Here is a 19,359-nt window from a genome sequence, read left to right on the forward strand (position 1 = left end):
GAACATTTATTGTACTACAAACGAAAACTGAATAAAACAAAAGTACATAGAGTTAAACTTAAACTACGTGTTTGGTTTTCGATAAGTGCGTGTGTGCATTAGAGTTCGCACAAAAACAATTTTTCTGAAGGAGTTCCATAAGGAACGCCACATACCTCTGGCCATTTACTAACATAATCCATAACCACCAGTACGTATTTGTGTCCGTTTGCTAGTAGGAAATGGACCTGCGACATCCATGGCGATCCTTTCAAATGGTGCACCTGAAATATACTGCTTCATCTGGCCATGACTTCGTGTTTTGGGCCCTTTCGCTCTGTTGCAAACCTCGCAGTTGGCAATCCACTCGGTGACCGACTGACGGTAACCAACCCAATAGAATCTCTGCTTAATTTTCTCGAGCGTCTTCGTGATTCCAAGATGACCTCCACTTGGACCATTATGCAGCTCTTTGAGCACGTCAGGAATCCTCTTTCTGGGAACAACTCGATGAAGGCAACCGGATATCAATTCTAAACTGTTCCACTGTGCCCAATATGACTTCGCAATGGGACTCTCTGCTGACATCTCTTCTCTGTTTGGTCTTTCGTTTCGTTCGAGCCCTTGCATAACACGTGACAGATCTGTATCTTCTAGCTGACACTTTCTTAGCTGTTCCTTGTCCCATTCATCTGTACCTGTTATAGTCATTAGCCGGACATCTATAATGTCTTCTTTAGCCTCGGCTTTTGAACAGTGCTTGCATTCCAAACTACATGGTCTTCGTGACATTGCATCAGCATTTCCATGGGTACTACCTTTTTCGATGCTCAATGGAAAAGTCATAGCTTTGTAGTCGCTCGATCCACCGTGCCAGAACTGCACGGAACTGCAGAAGCCATTTCAACGCTGCGTGATCTGTCCTGACGCGGAATCGCTGGCCGTAGAGGTATTTGTGGAAATGTTTAATGCACTCTACCAATGCGAACAGCTCTCTCCGTGTAACGCAATAGTTCCTCTCTGGTTTTCCAATTGAACGGCTGTAATATGCAACTACCTTCTCCTGTCCATCGACCAGTTGTGATAAAACGCCTCCTATAGCATATCCGCTCGCATCTGTATCTAGAATAAACGTGGCTCCTGGAATCGGATATGCCAACATTGGGGCAGTGCACAAACGCTCTTTCAATGTTTGGAAAGCTACTTCTTGCTCCTTCTTCCATTCAAAAGCTTTAATTTTTCTTGTTAGCTCGTGGAGACTATGGGCTACGCTGGCAAAATTTGGTACAAACCGGCGGTAATATGTACACAGCCCAAGGAAACTTCTCAATTCATGCAGATTCTGTGGTCTTGGCCAATCCTTTACTGCCTCTATCTTTTTATTCGCTGTGCAGATGCCCTCCGTCGTTACCTTGTGACCCAAATAATTTACTTCTTTTTTAAACAGCGCACACTTTTTGAGACTTAACTTCAGACCAGCGCCAGCTATTCTCTGGAAAACTTCTCCAAGTTCTTAATATGTTCATCAAAATTCTTGCCCAATACGATGATGTCGTCCAGGTACACCAAGCATGTTTTCGAATGAGGTCCTTTCAGTACCTGGTCCATGAGTCTCTCAAAAGTAGGTGGTGCATTACAAAGTCCAAAAGGCATCACTGTAAATTGCCAAAGACCATCACCGACACTGAAGGCTGTTTTCTCTATATCTTCCTCTTTCACCTCAACTTGCCAGTAGCCGCTTTTCAAGTCCAGTGTGGAAAACCATTTCGTACCGGATAGCGAGTCCAGAGTGTCGTCAATTCTTGGCAATGGGTAGCTATCCTTTTTCGTAACGTCATTCAACTTCCGGTAGTCCACGCGAAACCTCATTTTTCCATCCTTCTTCTTTACAAGTACTACCGGTGAGCTCCATGGACTAGCTGATGGTTCGATGACGCCGCTGTCGCTCATTTCTTGTATGATTTGACTCACAACTTCCCTCTTCGCCAGTGGAACACTACGTGGAGCTTGACGGATCGGCCTCGCATCTCCAGTGTGAATTTGATGTTTCACAACATTGGTGCGGCCTGGTTTGGAACCATCCTGGTCAAATATGTTCGCGTACTTTAGGAGCAGTTGTTTTGCCTTACTCTGATAGGCTTCCTCTAGCCCCTGCGTCCATGCCATGATGTCATTTGAAAGATCAGTATTACTAGATGAAACGTGTTCCTGGAGCTGTTCACAGTTAATAACTACTTCAGCCTCTTGGCATCTTCCCAAAATAGCTCCTTTGGTCAAATTGAATGGTGGCTTGAACTCATTGAGTACTCTTACCGGAATACATCCATCTTGTTTTGTCATGGCCAGGGTTTTTCCTGTAAGTATATTCAGTGCTGATTTATTTGCTGCTTCGACAACGCACAATTTGTTTGTCCCACAATCTCCATCAACCTTTGCCCAGATGACTGCTTCTGATTTTGGTGGTATTTGCTGACTCTCTTCCACCAGCACTCGTTTACTGCTGTAGCCTCTCTCGTAGCCGAAATTAAGTGGCACATCCATGTTCTTATATCGCATTTTCTTGCTTTGCGTGTCGATCTTGATGCCTTGGGCAATTAAGAAGTCCACTCCAATTATGATTTTATCAACGATCTCTCCCACTATAAAACTGTGTAGTACCGTGGCGTTCCCAATTGTGACTTCACATGCTACTTCTCCTAGAACCTGGGTGTCTTCTCCAGTGGCTATACGGAAACTTACTCCATGCAATGGTCTTATCTTCTTGTTAACTAAATCCGATAGAATGATGGAGTGAGATGCACCCGTATCTACAGTCAGTAACCGTTCCTTTCCATCCACATGTCCTCCGACAGTAAGATTGCTTGACCCTCTTCCAATTTGCGAGATGGAGATTATGGGGCATTCAATTGAGGGAGCCAGCTGTCGCCCCTTGCGGCTGACTCTCTTTAGTTTAACGACTGAATGGACTTGGAGATTTGCTCATCTCCTTCAGCTCTGCGTTTACGACCACCCACATTGTTGGAACTGTTAGGGTTGGTGTTGCAATGTCGTGAAATATGACCTGGGTTGCCGCACTTGAAACATTTAATAACTCCGGCATTTTTCTGTTGTGATCCCTTCAGTGCTTCCAAAATTGTGTATACCCATTCTGGTCTTCCCACTTCCACACGATGAGCTTTGTATGCTGGTTTACTCAATAGTGAGGCGGTTTCCTGAGTCAATGCATGTGATACCGTATCTGCAAATGTTGGCTTTGGGTTTGCGTATGTGGCTCGCTTCGTTTCGACGTCCCGTATGCCATTTATAAAGCTCTGAAATTTTACTCTTTCGGTGTATTCCACGGGTGCGTCGGCATTCGCCAAATGTGCAAGCCTTTCGACATCTGACGCAAACTCCTGCAAAGTCTTATTAGCTTTTTGGTAGCGGTTTTGCAACTCTATTTGGTGTATCTGCATCCTGTGTTCGCTTCCGTATCGCCTCTCTAGAGCGCTCATCAATGTTTCGTAGTTGTTCCGCTCTCCCTCAGGAATAGTCTGTAGGATTTCAGCAGCATTTCCTTTCAATGCCACGAATAGTGCAGCAACTTTATCTTCCGCACTCCAGTTGTTCACTGCTGCGGTCTTCCCAAACTGAATCTTAAACACCTGGAAAGGAACAGAGCCGTCAAAAGATGGAGTTTTTACCTTCGTATTGCTTGCTGAAACAACTGGGCGAATTAGTTGCAACTCCTGTATACGACCTCTCAAAGCATCCACCTCTGCCTTGAATTTTTCTTCAAACTGCGTTATTTCTCGTCCATACGCGCTTCGAGTTTTGATGATATACGCGCCTCTTGCTCTTTCAGTTGTGTTTCCATCTTTGATGTAATCCGTTTCGACATTTCTGAAATACGTGTCTCATGTGATTCCAGCTGGGATGCCATATATGTCTTCTGCTCTTCCAGTTGAGATGACATTTGCGATGACATTTCTGAAATACGCGTTTCTTGTGCTTCAATCTTTGATGTTATGCGTGTCTCCTGCGATTCCAGTTGAGATGCCACATATGTCTTCTGTTCTTCCATCTTGAATGTTAAATGTGTCTCCTGCGATTACAGCTGAGATGACATGTTGGTGGATATTTGTGATGACATTTCGGATATTTGTGCCCATATTGCAGCCAATGTCATGTTCAGGTCCGTGTTCGCCATTGTCTGCGGTGTTTCATTTTTCTCTTAAATTGTTGCTGTTGTCTCGTCCCCATCAGGATAAAAGGCATACTCGTCCACATCAATTCCTTCTGCTTCCATTGCCTCGTAGCCGTGCCTGAAGTTCGAGTTTAACGCCGCTTGTATTCTATCCACGGCTCTCCAACTCTTTCTTTAGTTGCTGGATCTTCAATTCACTGAACTTTGCCATGTCCTTGTTGTCCTCTGGAATTTATACAACAATTCCTCTTCTGACACCAGTTGTAACGTTTTTACTGTAATTCCCCTTAGTTGCAATCTTCTGCCAACGTTCGTATCGCTAAACTGTTGAATAAATAACTCCAATATTGAATAATGGAAAAATTAAAGTACTTCACAATAACACTTATACTTTGCAACTAGCTGGCTTAATAACAAAACTGATAGCTTAACTGAAACTGACTTTCAAAATAATACTGCTATGGCTCGCTAAATAGCGTCTTAATCGAAACTGCTTGACAGCTCCAGCGCCTCTACATTTGCTGCCTTTTATACTCTCTGATTTCAACGTTCGCATCTTCTAGGCGGTTGCATTTCCAGAATCTACTAGATGCCATCAGCTCTCAAACTTCTCAGCTGTAACTACAATTGCACGATTTTATAGCTTCTCTCATTGCATACTTTCAGGAGTATCTCAGATATATGCATGTGTTTGTGCATTGATTCTCCGCTGCTCGTATACGTACATGGTACATATGTGTGGACGCAATTATTGTTTTGTTTATGTAGATACATAATGATTGATCTATGGATGTGCATGATATCACTGTTTAGCATCGGCTTAGAAATAGCAGCACCCCTTAGTTTTGCTAATATTCGTAACAATATGTAGGAAGTGCGGGTTGGAGGAGGTGTAGTGCCATAATAAATTGCATTAAAATAAATTGTAGATGGCAACCCTCTTTAGAAATGTGCAAGATGCAACCATACATCAGATGCACTTGGCATCACTAAAATTGTTAAAGTCGAGCAACTCGGAGAGTTTCTGATTGGCTAAAACTGTCGTTGCTCGACGCTATGATTTATTTCGACGCCATCATTAATTTCGTTGCTAAGCAACGTAAAGAAAAACTGCCGAGCTACAGAGTTACGTTAGCGGCAGTTTTCAGTTTAAAGTAAACCGGCCGACGCATCACTCGCGAAAACTAAAGTAGCAAAAATAAGTGTGCTAACTAAAAAGTTATAGTTCAGCAAAGTGCAGTGTTAAGAACAGTAAAGAAAGTAGAGAGTTTTTAACAAAGTTATAAAGAAACTAAAAAATTATAAATGAAGCTGTAAAAGAAGGTGTGAACTAAGTTTTACGAAAAATACAATTAAATATAGTTGAAATAAAAAAATAAAGACAGTTTTCATTAATTGATATAAAAGGAAAATTGAAGGTGAGTGTGTGCGCCTGGCAGCCGGGTGAGTGCGCGGAACGTTTCTGCAGGATCCGAATATGGATCCTCAATATGGCGACCGTGGGCCGAAGCCCTGTAAAAACGGTGTGTGGCCGAAAGGAGACAAGCCTCCCAACAGACGTGGGTGCTCAGAAAAAAAGAGAAGCCCTGCACAAATTTAAAAAATAATGGAAAAATTAATAATTTACAAAAATTACAAAAAATATAAAAGTTAAAAACCTATCTACAAAAAAAAAAATCTACAAAAAAAATTAAAAACATCAAAAATCTACAAAAAAAAAACTACAAAAATTTAAAGCCATTTACAAAAAAAAATACAAAACATTTAAAAATTCTTACAAAAAAAAATATAAAACATTAAAAACTATTACAAAAAAAAAAATATATAAAAATTTGGAAAAAAGATACAAAAAAAAATTTAAAAAATCTACATGAAATACAAGTTTAAAATTCTACAAATATATAAAATCAAAAATAGCACAAAAAGTTTAAAATCAAAAATTACAAAAAAAGTACAGAAGATTAAAAACCACTACAAAAAAAAATTTAAGAATTTGGAAAATCTACAAAAAAAATACAAAAATTTCAAAAACCTTTTCACAAAATTATAATACTTAAAATCATTACAAACAAAAATATATAAAACTGAGGAAAATTTACAAAAACCCACAATTTGAAACTGTAAAAGAAAAAAAAAAGAAAAAAAAACTTTTTACGAAATCAACCAATAAGGCAGTGGTGGTGGATTTTTTTGGTCGTGGTTAGTGGTAGAAAAAAAATCGGTTGGAAAAATATACATATACACATAATACCAAGACTTAATAAAAATCGGAAATAAAAAATTTAAAATCATTAAAAACCAAAAATATGTAAAAATTAACAAAAACCCACAATTTGAAACTGTAAAAGAAAAAAAAAAGAAAAAAAAACTTTACGAAATCAACAAATAAGGCAGTGGTGGTGGATTTTTTTGGTCGTGGCTAGTGGTAGAAAAAAATCGGTTGGAAAAATATACATATACACATAATACCAAGACTTAATAAAAATCGGAAATAAAAAATTTAAAATCATTAAAAACCAAAAATATGTAAAAATTAACAAAAACCCACAATTTGAAACTGTAAAAGAAAAAAAACTTTTTACGAAATCAACAAATAAGGCAGTGGTGGTGGATTTTTTTGGTCGTGGCTAGTGGTAGAAAAAAAATCGGTTGGAAAAATATACATATACACATAATACCAAGACTTAATAAAAATCGGAAATAATACGAAAATTCAAAGCTTATAAAACAACAAACTAATCGGCAGCAGAAATAATAAAAGAAATTAGAAAAAACTGGAAAAAATGAAATTTTGAACTATAAAATCAAAAAATTGAAACCGTACCAAAAAACTAGTGGAAAAACGGCACTAGCCACGCCACCGTCATAACGGCAAACCACCATACATCGAAAAACCGAATAGTGGAAGGCTAGTGACGCCATCAGGAACAGCAAGTGCAGCGGCAGAATATCAGGTGGCAGCAGCAGAACAGCAAGCGCAGCAGCAGTACACCAAACGCAGCAGAAAAACAGCAAACGGTAAAACGCAGAGGCATTTGGTATGGAATTTTTTCTTAATTATTATACTCACTTTTATACTATTTAAACTCATTTTATAAAAACTACTTAAAATTACTTTATTCAATACGTTACAAATCCAATTTTCATACCATTTTCTATTATATTAACTAAAAAAAAAAAAAATTTTAATTAAAAAAAAAAGAAAAATTTATTTTGATTAATAAATACATACATACAATACATCCATCAAATTTATTAAAATACACATACATAGGTATATGCGTAAGGTTTCAGGTAGGCACTGTGGGACAGGGTCGGACAAAAACAGAAAAACATTTTTTATTAATTGCTTCTAGTTTTAGTCCCACTCTGCCCTACAGTGGGCTCCATCACAAAAGAATACAAACAAAAATTTTGTTACTTTTTCAAAAGCGGTGCGTCCCCATATAAGCAGTTAAAAATATGATTAAAATTTTTCTTTAAAGCGGTGCGTCCATGTATAAACATGACATAGATTTTTTTAAAATCCCGGTTCGTCCGAGGACATTTATATTACAATTTTGGAAAGATGCGATGCGCTCGTATCTATAAAAATAAAAACCATACAATTTTGATAAAAGCGGTGCGTCCGTTTCAGGCCTTATATAAAATTATTTGCCATACTTTAATTTTTGCATTTAGATAATAAAAATTTCAAAATTATAATTTTTGTCATACATTCCAAATTAAATCATTTTTTTCACATTCTGTACAATTAAAATTCTTACATTTCAATAAATATACTCGTAAACAATATTCAACATCTTTTAAATTGCATGTGAATTCCAATTCCCACTTCCCGTTATGCATGAATATTTTTCAGCTAATTCCAATCATTTGGATTTGGATTTGCGGACAACAAAAGCGTAAAGTAAATATTTTTTAATCTTTCTTTTCACTAACTAATCACTAACTTTAGTATTTCAATAAAATTCACTAACTAAAGTTTTTTTGCTATAATTATTCGCTAACCAATTGTATAATTATAACTAAAATCTAAAAGCTTTCAAAAATACATACTTTCACAAATTTCTTTTAAAATATTTTCATAAATTCCCTTTAAGAATTCTTTCATAATTTTCTTTTGAGCTCAACTCAACTCGTTCCAATTTAATTTCCCTTAAATTCAATTTTCTATTCAAGCTTCATAAACAAATTCCACATATCTAGCAACAAAATTTTTATATCTTGTCTATTCGTTTCAACGCGTATGGACCTAAGAAGCGGGAAGGTTGTTTCTAAATATTCCCATCCGAGTTCAAGTCCCAAAAATTCAGAGCAAAATTTAGATTCCAAAAACTCAGACCAAGATATAGATTCCAATAATTCAGATTCTGATTCATCTTCAAGTGCATCGTAAACTGATACCTTAACAAGTGAACATAATTATAAATTATCCCTGAGCGCAGACTTTTTAGGATTTGCTGATCAACCTGTAATTCCAAATTCTAGTTTTTCTATTCTAACTCCGATTCTTAACATTACAACCATGGCCACAATCGAGGAGAAAAAATCGTTTATTAATACTTGTACCTCGATTATGCGAGACAACTACAGTGGAGACCCGTTAGCACTTGGCTCGTTTATAACCAAAGTTGAATTAATGGAAGTATTCTCTAACGAAAACTTAACTCCTACTTTTATTGCATTTTTAAAATCCAAGCTCGAAGGCAAAGCTCGCGAAACCCTACCAACGCATATAGAATCAGTCAACCAAATTAAAGAAGCGCTATGTAGTGAAATTGGGCCAGACAACTCGAAAGTTGTCGCGGAAAAATTGCAGCCTTAAGAGTAACCAATAACGATTTTTCAGAATTTTCAAAGCAGGTAAAAGAGCTTTCTGACTCGTTAGAAGGTATGACGAAGGCAAAAGCCCATGAGATGACAGTTGAACAAACCATTAGCGTTTGTAGATTAAATAGTAGGTCAGATATGGTGAAATCAATCCTTGCGTCAACAACCTTCAAAGATTCAAAGGACGTTGTAGCGAAAATGATTATAGAGCGAGAACAGGAAGTTAAAGAGTGACAGGTGTTAGCGTTTCGTTCACGTCCGATAAGATATAATAATTTCCGTGGAAATTCTAGAGGTAACAGTAATTTCAGATATAACAACAATAGTAATTTTCGATTTACCGGTAATGCAATTAGGCAACACAGTAATACAAATTTCCGACATAACAATTATAAAAGAGGCAATAATCGCAATTACAATAGAGGCAATAGCAATTCCAACAATAACAATAATAATCGGTCCGGAAATAACAGAAATTCCAATAATCAGGGTTCAAATTCTAGAAACTCAGCAAATGTTCGTTCTTTAAATGCCGAAGCCCCTCAGGCGCGAACACTGAGGGAGCAGGAGCAATTCGACTAAACACTTCTCAGTCAATATATTGTCTAAATTTAAATTTTTCCGATTTCGTCGAATTCGCTTGTAGCAATTCACATAAAATATGTTCTTTTCTAGTAGATTCACAGGCAGACATTTCATTAATAAAAATTTCCAGTTTGGCAAACGATGTAGAAGTAAACGATAGTAACGTAATAAATATAACAGGCGTAACAACAGACACGGTAACGACACTAGGAACAGTTAATACAAGTATAATCGCATCAAATACATTTTTTCCTGACTCTTCATGTTGTCAATGACAACTTTAATATTCCTTCGGACGGTATAATAGGGAAAGATTTTCTAGAAACGAACAAATGCATAATCAATTATGCTAATGACACAATTACATTCGGACAAGGGACAGAAAAGAAATATTTCAATTTTGCATAGCACTTCAACAAATACTCTTGTAATTCCACCAAGATGCGAAGTTTTTCATGTTTTTAGTTTGAAAAATTCGACAAGTCCAGTTTTTGTAGATTCTCAGGAACTCTGTAACGGTGTTTTCACAGCAAAATGTATCGTTGATACAAAAAACCCAATAATAAAAGTTATCAACACCACTGACGAGGTCAAATACGTAAAAGATTTCAATATTCAAACTGAAGACATTAAAAACTTCAATGTCTATCGCATAAATGACACACCTATCGATTCAAAACGTATAGAAGAGCTTAAATCAATTTTGGCAAAACAAATGCCTTCTTATGCTAAAAAGAAATTACTTGATTCATGTTTGAAATATTCTGATATTTTTGCATTAAAAACCGACTTAATGACGCTTAATAATTTCTACGAACAAAAACTTAGATTAACTGACAAAACCCCTGTCTATATTAAAAATTACCGTTTGCCATACACACAACGCGAAGAAATAAATAAACAAGTCGAAAACCTATTACAGAATGATTTAATCGAACCTAGTTTTTCAAATTATAACAGTCCTTTAATTTTGGTACCGAAGAAAGATCCAACAGGCAAAAAATCGTATCGCATGTGCGTCGATTTTAGAGCAGTCAATAAAAAGCTTATAGCCGACAAATTTCCACTAGCACGCGTTGATGACATACTCGACAATCTTGGCAGAGCCAAATACTTTTCAACTTCAGACCTTTTTCTGGTTTTCACCAAATACCCCTTCACCCTAAATCCAGAGACGTAACTTCTTTCAGTACAGATCGAGGAGCTTTTCGTTGGAAAGTTTTACCTTTCGGGTTAAATATTGCACCAAACTCTTTTTCTCGTATGATGTCAATAGCATTTTCAGGCATTTCGCCAAATCAGGCTTTTATGTATATTGACGACGTTATCGTCATTGGTTGTAGTGAGACACACCACCTTAAAAATTTAGAAAAAGTTTTCGAAACCTGTAGAAAGTTTAATTTAAAGCTGAATCCGAACAAATGCAATTTCCTTCGTTCCGAAGTAACTTTTCTAGGCCATAAATGTACGTCAAAAGGTTTGCTGCCAGACGATTCAAAAATAGACGCTATTAAAAGGTATACTAAGCCCAAAGACAAAGATACGGTTAGGCGATTTGTCGCATTTGCAAATTATTACAGGCGATTTATACCGAATTTTGCGTCACTGGCACCGCCTTTAAATCGTTTAAATCGGAAAAAAGTTGAATTTGTTTGGGACGAAGCGTGCGAAAACGCTTTCGAAAAACTAAAACTAGCATTAATGTCTCCTCAACTACTGCAATACCCTGACTTCACAAAAGAATTTATAATTACAGTAGATGCTTCTAAGAGTGGGTGTGGTGCTATATTAAACCAAAAGCATGGTGATAACGATTTACCAATTTGTTTCGCGTCAAAATCTTTTAATAAAGCAGAACAGAAAAAAGCAATTATCGAATTAGAACTCCTAGCAATACATTTCGCTATAAAGCATTTTCGTCCATATGTTTACGGTACAAATTTTATAGTAAAATCCGATCATAGACCACTAGTTTATCTTTTTAACATGAAAGACCCTTCGTCTAAACCTTCTAGAATTCGATTAGAACTGTCAGAATATAAATTTACGATTGAATATATAAAAGGAAAATCTAATGTTGTGGCTGATGCTCTTTCACGCATTAGTATAGACGAAATAAAAGAATCTACAAAGCATGTTTTAGCAGTCCAAACGCGATCACAAACCAAACAAAAGGAATTACAAAATAAAGACGATAATTTTACTGATACTTTTTGCGAAACGCCTAAAGTACAAGTTTATGACAAATTTTCATACAATTTTTCAAAAAAGATACCGCGAATAAAGTCGACTATACAATTTAATAAGAATAATGAGATCTCTAATATAGAAATTTATGCGCCTTTAAAACATAAAAAACTAAATTTACTTAATTTTGCGAATGCTAACGGAAAAACAAATTTAGATGAGTTATTTTCGAGGCTTGAAAAAGCAGCCGGCAGTCACAATATTAAGCAGTTAGAATGGCCAAAAAATTATATATTTTTCAAAGAATTTACAATTACAAATTTTAAAATCAGCGGTAATAAAATTTTAAAATCATTACAAATAATATTAACAGACCCTGTAGAAACTGTAACAGAAACAGAGCAAAAACAAAAACTTATGACAATTTATCATGAGGACCCTTTGTTAGGCGGTCATTGCGGTATAAAACGATTATATTCCAAATTAAGAACAAAATACTATTGGAAAAATATGACAAGAGACATTGCGAAATTTGTCAAAAATTGCAATAAATGCCTTTTGAATAAAGTAAAACCAAAAACAAAGGAAACTCTTGTCTTGACTCCAACGCCCTGCAAACCCTTTGACATAGTAATTGTCGATACAATAGGTCCACTTACGGAATCCAAATATGGGAACAAGTTCGCTGTTACTATGATTTGTGACTTTTCTAAATACCTGGTAACAGTAGCTGTACCAGATAAATCAGCAAAAACTATTGCTTGCGCTATTTTTGAAACCTTTATATTAACATATGGTACAATGAAAGCTATTAGATCCGATTTAGGAACGGAATATAAAAACGAATTATTCTCTGAATTGACAAAACTTTTAAAGATTGATCATGATTTCTCAACAGCTTACCACCACGAAACTGTTGGTACTGTTGAAAGAAATCATAGAGTCTTTAACGAATACTTGCGTGCATACCTAACCGAAACGTATTCAGATTGGGATACATATTTAAAATACTTTACATTTTTACACAACACTACAAGTAGTTCGGTTTTTGATAATAAATTTACTCCATTTGAATTAATATTTGGCAGAAAAACTACAATGCCACATGAATTGCAAAAAAAGCAAATTGATCCGATCTATAACGTAGAAAATTACGCAAAAGAGCTTAAGTTTAGAATGCAAACATCGCATAAAATGGCAAAAAATTTGATTAATAAGCATAAGATTAGAAATAAAGATTTATACGATAAAGCAGCTAATCCTTTAGAAATTAAAATTAATGATAAAGTGTTAGTAGAAACAGAACCTAGAAATAAACATAAAAATATATATCAAGGTCCCTACATAGTAAAGAATATTGATGGGCCAAATGTAACAATTTGTGAGATAAGTAAAGAAAACGAAAAAATTTTACACAAAAATCGAGTACAAAAAATTAGTTAATTTAATAGCCTATTACTAATCATCTTTAGATATAAATATATTTTAAAAATCCGCCAATGAAGGCAAAAAAATGTAACAAATAAATATACATTTAATTAGGTAGATTTTACAATAAGAAGGAAAAAAACACCGGTTTAATTCACACATTAAAACAAATATTTCAAACTAACTTTTATATATTTCAATTTATTAAAAATTGTCTTTTCATTTTTAATCATCTTTTTAGAAGTTGCACTGTGATGAACGAATGAGTCCCGGGTTAGAACACCCTAATGCTAGCAAACTCCTTCGTTCATAACATTACAACAACATATTAAAGCCTAAAGAAGAATGTGGCAATATTAATTACTAATCTCACCAAATTCTTCTTTTCTAAAGGGGGATGATGTAGTGCCATAATAAATTGCATTAAAATAAATTGTAGATGGCAACCCTCTTTAGAAATGTGCAAGATGCAACCATACATCAGATGCACTTGGCATCACTAAAATTGTTAGAGTCGAGCAACTCGGAGAGTTTCTGATTGGCTAAATCTGCCGTTGTCCGACGCCATGATTTATTTCGACGCCATCATTAATTTCGTTGCTAAGCAACGTAAAGAAAAACTGCCGAGCTACAGAGTTGCGTTAGCGGCAGTTTTCAGTTTAAAGTAAACCGGCCGACGCATCACTCGCGAAAACTAAAGTAGCAAAAATAAATGTGCTAACTAAAAAGTTATAGTTCAGCAAAGTGCAGTGCTAAGAACAGTAAAGAAAGTAGAGAGTTTTTAACAAAGTTATAAAGAAACTAAAAAATTGTAAATAAAGCTGTAAAAGAAGGTGTGAACTAAGTTTTACGAAAAATACAATTAAATATAGTTAAAATAAAAAAATTAAGACAGTTTTCATTAATTGATATAAAAGGAAAATTGAAGGTGAGTGTGTGCGCCTGGCAGCCGGGTGAGTGCGCAGAACGTTTCTGCAGGATCCGAATATGGATCCTCAGTAGAGGAAACGATCGAGCACGTTCTGTGCTCGTACCCTGCACTTGCCAGGCTAAGACTCCAGCTATTTTTTTTTCCTTTATTAACAACTTTGATATACAATATATATACATACATCAATTTTCTCAAAAAATATAAAGTTTTGTGCGAGAAGATAACGAATACATTTTTCTCATTTTGCATCAATCAGTTGTGGCAAGAGGAAATATTCCTAATTAGAGGAGAAAATAAATTGGATTAGGAGTGATACAGCTGTCAGATCTAGAAGCTATATTAAACCAAAAGCATGGTGATAACGATTTACCAATTTGTTTCGCGTCAAAATCGTTTAATAAAGAAGAACAGAAAAAAGCAATTATCGAATTAGAACTCCTAGCAATACATTTCGCTATAAAGAATTTTCGTCCATATGTTTACGGTACAAATTTCATAGTAAAATCCGATCATAGACCACTAGTTTATCTTTTTAACATGAAAGACCCTTCGTCTAAACTTTCTAGAATTCGATTAGAACTGTCAGTATATAAATTTACGATTGAATATATAAAAGGAAAATCTAACGTTGTGGCTGATGCTCTTTCACGCATTAGTATAGACGAAATAAAAGAATCTACAAAGCATGTTTTAGCAGTCCAAACGCGATCACAAACCAGCAGCAGCAAGTGGCTTAAGTCAGGAAGCTTCTGGTATTGGCCAAGAGGACGGAGTTATTTTATAACATAGGTCCTGGTTTTTGATAGGGTTTTTAGTTTGGTCGTTAAAACAAACTTCTGGTAACACTACGGACTCAATCAGTCCATGTGAGGTCCTCATGGACCGGCCAGTTCAACCTAACCTAACCTCCCAATTACACTGCAATTTCGGGGACAAACCTTTTTTTCGTTGTGGGTTGTATAACAGCACCGAATCTCCTTCCCGAAAACCTTCCGAACTAATTGCTTTATCATATCTGGCTTTCATCTTGTCGCACATAATCTTGGTTCGTTGTCTTACAAGATCGTGTATTTCCTTCACCTCTTCCTCCAACACGCCAGTGGATTTCTTGGCATTGCTCTCCACTACTTTCCTTAAGTGCTCCTCCAAGTAGAGACATACGCCGCCGCCGCCACCGATTTGGGTCCTTTTTCGCACGCCGCCGCCGAATGTCAAAAATATCGGCGCGGTGGCGGCGGCGTCCGACGCGTTACTATATTTTCTACTCGTTTAAAACTGTTTAGGCCATTTATTGTTCATGTCGAAAAGTTGTCGGATATGGTCGAAAATGGTATCAAGGGATGCGCATCACTGCCAGTTATAAGAAGCTAATTGCGAAATTTAACTCTTTCTAACTGTTTAAAAGTTATTTAAAACAAGTAAGGAAGGCTAAGTTCGGGTGTAACCGAACATTACATACTCAGCTGAGAGCTATGGAGACAAAATAAGGGAAAATCACCATGTAGGAAAATGAACCTAGGGTAACCCTGAAATGTGTTTGTATGACATGCGTATCAAAGGGAAGGTATTAAAGAGTATTTTAAGAGGGAGTAGGCCATAGTTCTATGGGTGGACGCCATTTAGGGATATCGCCATAAAGGTGGACCACGGCTGACTCTAGAATTTGTTTGTACGATATGGGTATCAAATGAAGGGTGATAATGAGTATTTTAAAAGGGCGTGGGCTTAGTTCTATAGGTGGACGCCTTTTCGAGATATCGCCATAAAGGTGGAGCAGGGGTGATTCTAGAATTTGCTTGTACGATATGGGTATTAAATGAAAGATGTTAATGAGTATTTTAAAAGGGCGTGACCAGGGGTGACTCCAGAATTTGTTTGTAAGATATGGGTATCAAATGAAAGGTGAGTATTTTAAAAGAGAGTGGGCCTTAGTTCTATAGGTGGACGCCTTTTCGAGATATCGCCATAAAGGTGGACCAGCGTGACTCTAGAATTTGTTTATACAATATGGGTATCAAATGAAAGGTGTTAATGAGTATTTTAAAAGGAAGTGGGCCTTAGTTCTATAGGTGGACGCCTTTTCGAGATATCGCCATAAAGGTGGACCAGCGTGACTCTAGAATTTGTTTGTAAGATATGGGTATCAAATGAAAGGTGTTAATGAGTATTTTAAAAGAGAGTGGGCCTTAGTTCTATAGGTGGACGCCTTTTCGAGATATCGCCATAAAGGTGGACCAGGGGTGACTCTAGAATTTGTTTGTAAGATATGGGTATCAAATGAAAGGTGTTAATGAGTATTTTAAAAGGGAGTGGTGGTAGTTGCATATGTGAAGGACTTTTCGAGATATTGACCAAAATGTGGACCAGGGTGACCCAGAACATCATCTGTCGGGTACCGCTAATTTATTTATATATGTAATACCACGAACAGTATTCCTGCCAAGATTCGAAGAGCTTTTGATTTCGCCCTGCAGAACTTTTTCATTTTCTTCTACTTAATATGGTAGGTGTCACACCCATTTTGCAAAGTTCTTTTCTATAGTTATATTTTGCGTCAATAAACCAATGCAATTACCATGTTTCATCCCTTTTTTCGTATTTCGTATAGAATTATGTCATTTCTTTCATTTTTCGTAATTTTCGATATCGAAAAAGTGGGCGTGGTCATGGTGGGATTTCGGCCATTTTTTACACCAAAATAAAGGGAGTTCAGATAAGTACGTGAACTGAGTTTAGTAAAGATATATCGATTTTTGCTCAAGTTATCGTGTTAACGGCCGAGCGGAAGGACAGACGGTCGACTATGTATAAAAACTGGGCGTGTCTTCAACCTATTTCGCCCTTTTTCACAGAAAACAGTTATCGTCCTAGAATCTAAGCTCCTACCAAATTTCACAAGGATTGCTAAATTTTTGTTCGACTTATGGCATTAAAAGTATCCTAGACAAATTAAATGAAAAAGGGCGGAGCCATGCCCATTTTGAAATTTTCTTTTATTTTTGTATTTTATTGCACCATATCATTACTGGAATCGAATGTTGACATAATTTACTTATACACTGTAAAGATATTAAATTTTTTGTTAAAATTTTACTTAAAAAAAAATTTTTTTAAGTGGGCACTGTCGTTCTCCGATTTTCCCAATTTTTATTAAGCATACATATAGTAATAGGAGTAACGTTCCTGCCAAATTTCATCATGATATCTTCATCGACTGCCAAATTACAGCTTGCAAAACTTTTAAATTACCTTCTTTTAAAAGTGGGCGCTGCCACGCCCATTGTCCAAAATTTTACTAATTTTCTATTCTGCGTCATAAGTTCAACTCACCTACGCTTTATCCGTCTTTGGTGATGAATTATCGCACTTTTTCGAAATTTTCGATATCGAAAAAGTGGGCGTGGTTATAGTCCGATATCGTTCATTTTAAATAGCGATCTGAGATGAATGACCAGAAACCTACATACCAAATTTCATCGAGATACCTCAAAACTTACTCAAGTTATCGTGTTAACGGACAGACGGACGGACGGACATGGCTCAATCAAAATTTTTTTCGATACTGATGATTTTGATATATGGAAGTCTATATCTATATCGATCCCTTTATACCTGTACAAGCAACCGTTATCCAATCAAAGTTAATATACTCTGTGAGCTCTGCTCAAATGAGTATAAAAACAGGCGTTTTCGATGTCAGCTTAACGCCGCCTTTGCATCACCCAATTCACCAAGTTATTAAAACAAAACACCAAAAGAAACGTTATATAATAAATTTATATGCTAACTTTGCATATTTTTTCAAAAAATTAATAATGAACAATGAATTCAAATAAAATGACGTAAGGCGAACTTGTTTTCAAATTGTTCTCAAGTTGTTAAAAAAGCAAATTACCCAAAAAAGGTGCCGATTTTTCAAAGAATTTTACAATACGACTGGCTGAAAGAATAAGCTAAATCAGTGAGGCGAAATCCCTATCCAAAACTAGTCCCTTGGAGTGAATCACATTGATTATAACCTATCAACCAAGTTTAAATATGACCTAATTAGCTATAAATCTCCTAGATAATAGTCAAATACACGAAGACTAAAACGAGTCCATGTATTAGATTTACCAAATGAATAGTATAAGAGATCCTAACGTAAAAATGGCGTATAATGGTTAGTTTCAGTGGCTACTAAACCATTTCTGTTAAGACCTAGGTTAAAATTACAAAATTGTACCATTTGCTTATTGTCGTAAAGATAGATTGCAAATAAAAGTAAACACAAAAAAAAAAAAAAATATGACCAAGTTACGGCTCCTTTTACAAATGTGAATACGCAGGCACATATATTTTCCAGGTGAGGCTTTGTTTGTCCTTCGCAAGAACACTCAAAAGGATGAAACAAAAGCTTTCCCAAGACAGTCGAACTAATGCCCTAACGTAGTGAAAAGTCGCACTAGTCTGAAAACTGAAGCTACGCGGTCATCCATAATGAGCTCTTATATCATAAGGCCGGAAAACAGCAGTTAACACCTTTCAACTTAAAATCGGTCGACTTTCATTCTTAAATATCGTTTTTTTGATTTAACGAAGACTATCGAAATTAATGTAGTGAACACAAAAGTCTGCAAACTTTGGTCTACATTTTAAAAATTTTATCCAGGGTCCTTGTAAAACTTTAATTATGTGGATGCGCCGAGGATTATACGATTTTCACCCATGAGTTACGCAATGACATCCACTTAGACTGCTTATGATTTCGAGGGCGGAATCCATGGCCGAATAGTCACACCCTAACGTTTCAAGGAATTTCTTTGGTGTAGCTAGGCAGCATAGCGGGACAAAAACATCCGTTAGAAAGTCTTCGGAGCTACACCTAGAGCTTCTAGCAAAGTGACGTCAACGAAGGTATGAGTTCGAAGGTCCTATAGCTTCTGTGCTGGCATATGGCGTGAGGGCAGGAGGCGTGGTAGCAAGTGGTGGTCGGGGTTGCTACTGTTCGCACATCGGGAATTGTAGCTCTTAAAAACAGCCGAAAAAACTGGAGGCGCGCTGTGCCACGAGAGTCATGAGTATTAATAGAACATTAATAGCAACTGTAAGTCGCCTTTGTGCGTGACCGCCAAGGAGTCACAAATGATTTAAAGAAATTGTGTTTGCGACGATTATTAGCAGTTAACCCCAGGTGAAACTACGCTTTGCGCCAGATATACAGAAAAGTGTGACCATTTTATATATCTCT

This window comes from Eurosta solidaginis, chromosome 4 (genome assembly GCF_040869045.1).
Source record: "Eurosta solidaginis isolate ZX-2024a chromosome 4, ASM4086904v1, whole genome shotgun sequence".
Classification (NCBI taxonomy): Eukaryota; Metazoa; Arthropoda; class Insecta; order Diptera; family Tephritidae; genus Eurosta; species Eurosta solidaginis.